The sequence below is a fragment of the Equus caballus genome, chromosome 20 (assembly GCF_041296265.1).
Source record: "Equus caballus isolate H_3958 breed thoroughbred chromosome 20, TB-T2T, whole genome shotgun sequence".
Lineage (NCBI taxonomy): Eukaryota > Metazoa > Chordata > Mammalia > Perissodactyla > Equidae > Equus > Equus caballus.
Genome location: NC_091703.1, coordinates 26,750,408 through 26,760,220, shown reverse-complemented (window position 1 = coordinate 26,760,220; position 9,813 = coordinate 26,750,408). Strand labels below are relative to the sequence as shown.

The 9,813-nt window shown below is 38.3% G+C and overlaps 1 long non-coding RNA gene across 5 annotated transcripts; it reads left to right on the top strand.

Annotated features, from left to right (window-relative positions):
* Nucleotides 1-3,564: 3,564 nt before the first annotated feature.
* LOC138919436 (uncharacterized) lies at nt 3,565-9,584 on the top strand. 5 transcript variants are annotated; one of them, XR_011429598.1, is made up of 3 exons: nt 3,565-4,010; nt 4,314-4,397; nt 7,771-9,584. It is a non-coding gene; the product is annotated as an uncharacterized lncRNA (long non-coding RNA). The 5 variants fall into 5 exon arrangements; XR_011429601.1 differs by having other exon boundaries at nt 3,574-4,010; nt 7,969-9,584; XR_011429599.1 differs by lacking the exon at nt 4,314-4,397 and having other exon boundaries at nt 3,565-4,261.
* The last annotated feature ends 229 nt before the right edge of the window (nt 9,585-9,813 follow it).

Below are 9,813 nucleotides of genomic sequence, written 5' to 3'. Positions count from 1 at the left end.
ATGGCTTCACTGGTGAATTCTACCAAACATTCAAAGAAGACTTAATACCTGTCCTTCTCAAACTCTTCCAAAAAATTGAAGAGGAGTGGAGGCTTCCTAAATCATTCTATGAAGCCAACATTATCCTCATATGATAACCAGACAAGGACAACACAAAAAAAAGAAAATTACAGGCCAATATCACCGATGAACATCGATGCAAAAATCCTTAACAAAATACTAGAAAATCAAATTCAGCAATACATTAAAAGGATCAGGGGGCTGGCCTGGTGGTGCAGGGGTTAAGTTGGTGCATTCTGCTTCTTGGAAGCCCAGGGTTCGCCAGTTCAGATCCAGGATGCAAACATGGCACTGATTGGCAAAAGCCATGCTGTGGTAGGCGTCCCATGTATAAAGTAGAGGAAGATGGGCAGGAATGTTAGCTCAGGGTCAGTCTTCCTCAGCAAAAAGAGGAGGATTGGCAGTAGTTAGCACAGGGTTAACCTTCTTCAAAAAAAAGATAAAAGAATAAATAAAAAATATTATACATCATGACCAAGTGGGTTTCATTCCAGGGATGCAGGGATGGTTCAACATCTGCAAATCTCTCAAAATGATACACCACATTAACAAAATGAAGAATAAAAATCACATGATTATCTCAATAGATGCAGAGAAAGCATTTGACAAGATCTAGCATCCATTTATGATAAAAACTCTAAATAAAATGGGTACAGAAGGAAAATGCCTCAACATAATAAAAGCCATATATGACAAAGCCACAGATAATATCATTCACAATGGAGAAAAACTGAAAGCTATCCCTCTAAGAACAGGAACTGGACAAGGATGCCCACTGTCACCACTCTTATTTAACATAGTATTGAAAGTCCTAACCAGAGCAATCAGGCAAGCAAAAGAAATAAAAGGGATCCACATTGGAGAAGAAGAAGTGAAACTTTCATTCTTTGAAGACTACATGATTTTATACCTAGAAAACCCTAAAGATTCCACTAAAAACTTTTAGAAACAATAAAGAATACAGTCAAGTTGCAGGATACGAAATCAACATACAAAAATCCTTTGCATTTCTATACATTATCAACGATGTAGCAGAAAGAGAAATTAAGAATACAATCCCATTTACAATTGCAACCAAAAGGATAAAATACCTAGGAATAAACTTAATCAAAGAGGTGAAAGATCTGTACACCAAAAACTATAAAACATTGTTGAAAGAAATCGAAGAAGACACAAAGAAATCGAAAGATATTCTGTACTCTTGGATTGGAAGAATTAACATCGTTAAAATGTCCATACTTCTTAAAGCAATCTATAGATTCAATGCAATTTCTATCAAAGTTCCAACAACATTTTTTCACAGAAATAGAACAAAGTATACTAAAATTTATATGGAACAACAAAAGACCCCGAATAGCCAAAGGGTTCCTGAGAAAAAAGAACAAAACTGGAAGTATCACACTCCCAGATTTCAAAATATACTACAAAGACATAGTAACCAAAACAGCATGGTACTGGCACAAAAATAGACACACAGATCAATGGAACAGAGTCGAGAGTCCAGAAGTAAACCCACACATTTATGGACAGCTAATATTCGACAAGGGAGCCAAGAGCATACGAAGGATAAAGGAGAGTCTCTTCAATAAACAGTTTCGGGAAAACTGGACAGCCACATTCAAAGGAATGAAAGTAGACAATTCCCTTACACCATGCACAGAAATCAACTCAAAATGGATTAAAGACTTGAATGTAAGACCTGAAACCATGAAACTTCTAGAAGAAAACATAGGCAGTACACTCTTTGACATTGGTCTTAGCAGCATAATTTCAAGTACTATGTCTGACCAGGCAAGGGAAACAAACAAACAAAAATGAACAAATGGGGCTACATCAAACTAAAAAGCTTCTGCACAACAAAGGAAACCAGCAACAAAATGAAAAGGCAACCTAAAAGAACTCATACATCTCAACAACAGGAAAACCAACAACCCAGTTAAAAAATGGGCAAAAGATCTGAGCAGAGATTTCTCCAAAGAACATATATGGATGGGCAACAGGCATGTGAAAAGATGCTCAACATCATTAGCTATCAGGGAAATGCCAATCAAAATACAATGAGGTATCACCTCCCTCCAGTCAGAATGGCTATAATTAACAAGACAGGAAACAACAAGTGTTGGAGAGGATGTGGAGGGAAGGGAGCATTTGTACACTGCTAGTGGGAGTGCAAAGTGGTGCAGCCACTGCGGAAAGCAGTATGGAGTATCCTCAGAAAATTAAGAACAGATCTCCCATATGATCCAGCTATTCTACTGCTGAGTATTTATCCAAAGAACTTGAAAACACAAAGGCATAAAGGTACATGCACCTCTGTGTTCCTTGCAGCATTATACACAATAGCGAAGACTTGGAAGCAACCTAGGTGCTCATCAAGGGATGAATGGATAAACAAGATGTGGTATTTATACACAATGGAATACTACTCAGCCATAAGAAATGATGAAATCCGGCCATATATGACAACATGGATCATCCTTGAGGGTATTATGCTGAGTGAAATAAGTCAGAGGGAGAAAGTTAAATACCGTATGATCTTACTCATAAGTAGAAGATAAAAACAATGACAAACAAACACATAGCAATGGAGACTGATTGGTGGTTACCATAAGAGAAGTAGGGGGGAGGGCATAAGGGGTGATTAGGTTCACATGTGAGGGGATGGACTATAATTAGCTTTTGGGTGGTGAATATGATGTAATCTACACAGAATTTGAAATATATTACAATGTACGTCTGAAAGCTATATAATGTTGTAATCCAATGTTACTGCAATTAAAAAAATGATAAATTTAAAAAAAAGAAGTTACTTCATATGCTAAACTGAGACTTGGCTGTGGGGAGGGGTGGCAGGATAGAAACCTGAAAGCCAGCTGGGAGCTACTGCAGTGATCCAGACAAGAGAAGAGAATGGCTTATACCAAGGAGAGCAGGGCAAGTGGTCAGGGCTCGATTTATTTTTTTTTAAAGAGTATAAAGCCTTTGCTGATGGACGTAGATGTGGGGTGTGAATACAGGAGCGGATCAAGGATGACTCCAAGGTTTTAGGCCTAAGAAACTGTAAAGATAGAGTTGCCATTTACTGAGATGGGGAAACTGAGAGAGAAGCAGGCTGTTGGGGCAAGGGGAGGAGATGCACAGAATTGGAAGTTCAACTTTGGGTCTATCATGGTTGAGGAGCCTATTAGGGATCCAAGTGGAGATCTGGAGTAGGCAGTTGAATAACCAAGGGTGCAGGCCAGGCAAGTGGTGAGGGCTAGAGATATAAATCAGTCTTTTTACTCTACTCTTCGGTATCTTCCTTATTGACTCCTTGTCTCTTTTTCCTTCCTTATGTATTAGCTGTGTATTGCTGTGTAAGAAATGAAAACACACTTGGTAGTTTAAAACAGTACACATGTATTATTTCACAGTTTCTGTGGGTCATAAATCCAGGCATTGTTGACCTTGATCCCCTTCTCAGGGTTTCACAGGGTGGCAATCAAGGTGATATCGACCCTGATATCAGTTTTCCCACATTAAACCCAGCATATATGGGGTTAAAACCAAAACACTCTTTCCCTGCTTACTCTATGGCTTCCTGGCTCCAGAATCCACTATCCTCCATGGAGACAGACATCGTCAAGGACAAGCACCTGGATCATCTCCTCCCCGCAAAGAGATACAGGCTGGTGGGAAAGCTGTTGACCAGCAAGGTCACAGGGCTTCCTCCTCTCTGCAAACAGTCTCAAGGCCAAAGACAGGCTGGTGGGAAAGCTCTGACCAGCAAGGCCATATGCTCCCCCTCCCCTACCTAAAACCCCAAATAAAAACCCTTCCTGTTAGCTTTTCGGGGAGTTTTTGGATTTCAGCGTTAGCTGCCCTCTCCCCTTGCTCAGTGCTGTGCAAAAATAAAACTCCTACTTTCTTCCACCACACCCAGTGTCAGAGATTGGCTTGTTGCGCAATGGGTGAGTGAACTTATTTCAGGTTCGGTAACAATTTGGCAACCCAGATGGGACAATGTCCCAGGTGGACGGCTCACCTGGGGCACACCAGCCTCTGGCTAAAGGCCTCTTTGGAAGCTGTCCTGTAGCTGCCTGAGCCCCTTGTCTCAGGGACAGCCCCAAGTGACTGGCTGCTAACCAGATGTCGTTGGCCCACGGCGCTTTTGCTTTGGTGGTGGAAGAAACTAGGTTTAGGACTTAGGAAGAAGTCTCTCGTAAGTAGCCGGTATTTTTTGTTTTTGTCTTTGTGTTAACCTTTTCCAACAGGACCGGCTGGAAATAATGGGTGCCTTGGCAGCCCTCTGGGCTCCGTTTGTTTTGAAGTCGCCGCGAGGAACCGGCCAAATTTTGGTAAGTCCCCTGGAGGTGCACAACCGAGGTCCCTTGTCCTTGCTCATTGGCAAGATCTGCATAGCAGATCTTCATTTGTTGGGCGCCCACCGAGTGTACGACATGGACTAAGCGGGGACTGGAAGCACTTTGGGTTTTGGTTTTGGTCTTTGTTTTGGCTTCTGTTTGTGGCCGAGGGTTTTCGGGAATGCACGCTTGTTTGGTATTTGTTGTTGTTTGTCTGTTTGTCTGTCCTTTTAAAAGCGTTAACATGGGAGATGCTGCATCTATTCCACCTAAGAGCCCCTTGGGAAAAACTTTGGCTGATGGTCGACCTATAGCTATAAGGCAATGTCTAAAGAGGGATGATTTTGTTTTGTAACACCACCTGGCCACAATATTCTTTAGACTCCGGAGAGAAAAAAAAAAAATGGCCAAACGATGGATCCTCAAGTTGGGAAACTTTTTAGAGAGCTCTTATGACAAACAACTGTTTTATTGGTACTTATGAAAAGACCAAATTAAGAGGAAACTATAATGACTAGTCTTAAGAACTTAATCAAACTTGGGGTCTCAGCTTCTTGTAGTCTTACAGATGCTGATAAAAATGTTAAGTTAACAAAGAAACATCAGAAAGGGAAGAGTCACAGGACTCATCCCAATGGGATAAATGGAACAGATATAAGTGAAGTTAAAAGTTTTAATGAAACACTGCCTAAGCTTGGATGGGCTAAAGGGACCCCCCCCCCATTGGCTCCCCAACATTAAAGGACATCAGACAAATGTGTTCTATTTACGCCAGTTTGAAAAATTTAAAAGGTCAGGAGGCAGAAATCAGAGTGAGAAACTTGACCAACAATTGTTTGGGGCAACAGTTAGGCTACTAAGATTAATAAGACTATAGAAATTAAAATGTTTAAACTAATATTATATGAAGAGGTTATGTCAACTTTGCCTGGATGTTTTCTTTGGGAATAAATGTTCTGTCTAACTGGGAATGCTTCTGCTGAACAATATTGTAATACCAAAACTTGTTAATAGAATTCTAGTGTAAGTTATAATTGAAAGCATGTGTTAGTAAAACTAAGATAAAGTTTTGTAAAAATTAATATACTTAAACAGGCCAATTTCAGTTCACGCAAACTGATGTATGCAATTGGAAAAGCCAGCTGCAACAATGGGGAGCCTGTTTTAATCTTTTGAGGCTTCTAAATAAAATTGGAAATACTTTACTGCCTCTTTAAGAGAAAATAATTAAATAATTAAACATGCCAGCAGCCGAACCCAAATCTGCTGCTTTTGTCTCCTCCCTTGCTGAGCTTCCCAGTAAGCTGACCTGAGCTTCAACTCCCCCAAAATTCCTGATCTAAAATTAAACAAGTGAAAATAAGTAAACTTTTGAGGTAATTTGGAATTGTAACGGCCATTCTGAACCTGTTTCAGAGGAGGATTCAAAATCTCTCATAATGGAATGCAGTCTTTAATGAATATGCAAACACTTCTAAGATACAAAGTTATTTAAAATGATATAAAATGACCTTTGATGAACGACAGCCTTTTTAAGTTTGCTGGTTTCATTTAAAATGAACATGTCCTCCAAGTTATCAGCATTGGCTATAATGCAGACATGCGGCCTGAGTTTACTGGTCAAATGAGCTCATGTCATGTCTGTTACAAAATTTATCAGCAAAACTCATAACTCAGTATAATAGCTAATTTTGTTTAATGTCTCATGGAGTTTTTGTAGATGATCTAAATATAATTGTTAAGAACAGGTAAACTAAATAAACGTTAAAAAAAGTTTTTGAAAAAACTTTTTAACAATAATTATATGTATAATTACATGTATCATAATTATATTATGATATATGTACTTAAAACAACTGAGGATTATAGTTAACTGCTGTAATGTCACATGAAGTTTTTAACAGTAATTGTTAAAACAGGGTAAGAGTTTTAAGTACAATAATTATGTTTTATAGTCTGCATACCTAAAAAATAGCTTCCAAAATCTTTTTGGAAACTTAAATTTTATAGCTTTACTAAGTTAAATTAAATAATAACAGTTTATTGGGCATCTGGGTCATTTCCACATAAGATAAAATGTTAAAGCTTAACTACTAAGCATATATTTGCCTGCCTTTGGTTTCTTATATCAAAGAGACCAAAAATGTGCTTAGGTTTATTGATAAACACGTTTTCTATATGCTGAGAAATTTTCTATAAGAAAACATATATTTCTAAAAGGTCTATATACAAGGAAAGTGAAATATATGCTTTCAGCAAAAGGATATAAAGAATGGAAATATTTTCGTTTCTTGAGTTGAGAAAGATAAATTTGTCCTAAAGTACTGGGACAAATTCTAAACGTAAAAAAGTAACCAAAGGTTTGGAAAAGTAAAGCCCTAAAGAGATTTATATATAGTCAAGTTGGCCAGGAGTAAAGTAAATCCAATTAAGTAAATAAACTTATATGTCAAAAGTAAACTGATACAAAGTTAAAACTCGGTCTCCTCCTTCTTAAAAGGATAATTTTCCTAAATTTTTAATCTGCTCTTGATAAAAAGATTATAAAAAGGCTTTTTTTTTTTTTTTACTGTTTTAACTCTTTTTCCCCTTGACTGTTTCTGTTGTCACTCCGAATAGATACCTGAACATGGTTTCGCAGTGAACTTTGTTTCCTATCTGAACAAATGTTTTAATGCTTTTAATATTTTTGACAAGATTCCCCCCACACACAAATATTCGAGTCTTGAATAAAAGCTTTCTTTTGACCTGGAAGAGGAGGAAGAGTTTCTCTGGGGATTTTCAGAGGGCCCCTGGGAAATTTGCTCTCTTCCTATAAGAAAAGAATGCTAAACTAATAAGGCTTATTTTGTATGTTAAGTTACATAAGAAGTGTTGTCAAATAAGTAATGATAAAATTTCTTAAATGGTATTATGTAAATAAATGTTACTAACATAAGCATTTTAAAAACTATCTGATCTGTTCTGATTGTCAGCTATAATCCTGATTACCGTCTCAAAATGTTGTACATCACAGACATGGTCAAATCCTTTGTCAATTACCATTTTTTGAATGTTTTGTTATTTATAAACAGTGACTGTTTTACTTTGATGCTTTTGCAAATATGTTTCATCTTCAGAGAAATTCACAGAAAGGACTCTGACACTCTAGAATACAGGCTTCCAATAGACGTTCAGATTATAAAACTAAACTAGGTAAAAAATTACAGAACTCCAGCAGAGAAACTGATGACCTCACAAACTGCTGACAGAAGATTAAGATCAAGAACCAATTACACAGGACAGAACAAACTGATAGGGATGATTATAATTTTTATGACTTTTTAATTAAGGTATTTCTGATTTTTAATGTTTTGCTTTTTTTCAGAATTAAGAAAACCTTTTTCTCTATTCTCTTAAAGAACTACGACTTACAGCAATTTATAAACAAAATTGAAGTATTTGTCTTTTCCTCCCTATCTGAGCCCTCCAAAACGTAAAAACCCCTGATGAGTAAGTATTCTTATTCTTATGGCAATATAGTTGTTTGCATAAGTCCAATAAGAATCTGTTCTTCTTTTAACAGGACACAATTGGAAACACTGGTTATGTTACCAAGGCTTTGACTGGAACATCATATTTGAAAAAGCATACGGGCTTGGATATAATAAAACAGCTTTTGAGGAATGAAGGTTGACATTCTCGAATAAAGCCACTTGGAAATATTGGCCTGGTACTGTGCTTATGGGTTCTGAAATCTGGTAAGGTTGAGCAAACAATGTCACTCCCTCTGGCAGGTACAAGGAACCTCAATATTTTGGGAAACCTCACGAAGAGAGGAATTCACCCAAATCTGTAGGTACTACAGGCAGAATGTGATAACAGGTCCTTTGCTTGGCTTTCCTTGAGAGGCCTTTAAAGATCAACCTGAGATTCCTTATCAGGTTCCAGCAAAGCAGATTTAAAAGAGCCTATATGATCAATTACTATTCTTGCTGTACTTATGTAAATAATTATGCCAAATTTATTAAAACTAGACTTATTTTTCAAACCAGTTAGTCTTAATTTGGCTATATCTAGGGAAATTGAGGATGATTTTAGGGAAGAAGATTATATTTCAATAGAAACTATAATACATGTTTATAAATATTGGATTTTAGTTTTTTCAATTGTCTTTGAAATTTTTGTTTTACTTCTGTTAACTGGACTGGAGCTTGAATTCTTTGTCTCCTGAAATATCTGGCTAAAAATCTCCGAACTAACATTTTCAGGGGTTTTTCCCATTATTTTCATTCGGAGTCATTGAAAACTAAATCTGCCCTTTTTCCTAAAGCCTTACAAACTGAAGCTGGAAGACCTAATATAAACTTAAGAGAGATTCATGTCTACTGCTGTGTAAGCCACGCAAAAAGCTACCTGAGTGCCTGATGACACTATCGGAGACATTTCAAACTGCAAAAGATGCTTCGACCCTGACTTCTAGGAATCTTGATTGGCTGCTCCCTGGGCTCAGAAACTGGTTTATAATTTGCTCCAACCATTAACCTTGTTTTTCTCTTTTTGTTTCTCTAGAATAACTTCTTATTAAATACCTGGTTACTTACTTACATGATACAGGCCTACCTTCAGGAGCCCACCAGCATCACCGCCTTATTAAAAGACTGGTTCAATGAGATAAAACAACCTGCACCCCATTTCCGCAGGAAGTAGCTAGATGGGTCACTGTCTCAAATCCCTCAAGATTGAGGGATGGACATAAAATAGGGGGGAGTTGATATTGACCCTGATATCAATTTCCCCAAATTAAACCCAGCATATATGGAATTAAAACCAAAACACTCTTTCCCTGCTTACTCTATGGCTTCCTGGCTCCAGAATCCACTATCCTCCATGGAGACAGACATCGTCAAGGACAAGCACCTGGATCATCTCCTCCCCGCAAAGAGATACAGGCTGGTGGGAAAGCTGTTGACCAGCAAGGTCACAGGGCTTCCTCCTCTCTGCAAACAGCCTCAAGGCCAAAGACAGGCTGGTGGGAAAGCTCTGACCAGCAAGGCCATATGCTCCCCCTCCCCTACCTAAAACCCCAAATAAAAACCCTTCCTTTTAGCTTTTCGGGGAGTTTTTGGATTTCAGTGTTAGCTGCCCTCTCCCCTTGCTCAGCGCTGTGCAAAAATAAAACTCCTACTTTCTTCCACCACACCCAGTGTCAGAGAGTGGCTTGCTGCACAATGGGTGAGTGAACTCACTTCAGGTTCGGTAACAAAGGTGTCAGCCAGGTTGTAGTCTTCTCACCTGGAGTCTCCACTGGGGAAGAATCCAATTCCAAGCTCACTGAGGTTGTTGGCAGAATTAATTTCCTTACAGCTGTAGGACTAAGGGCCCCCACTTCTTGCTGGCTGATGACTGCAGGCTGTTCTCAGCCCTCAGA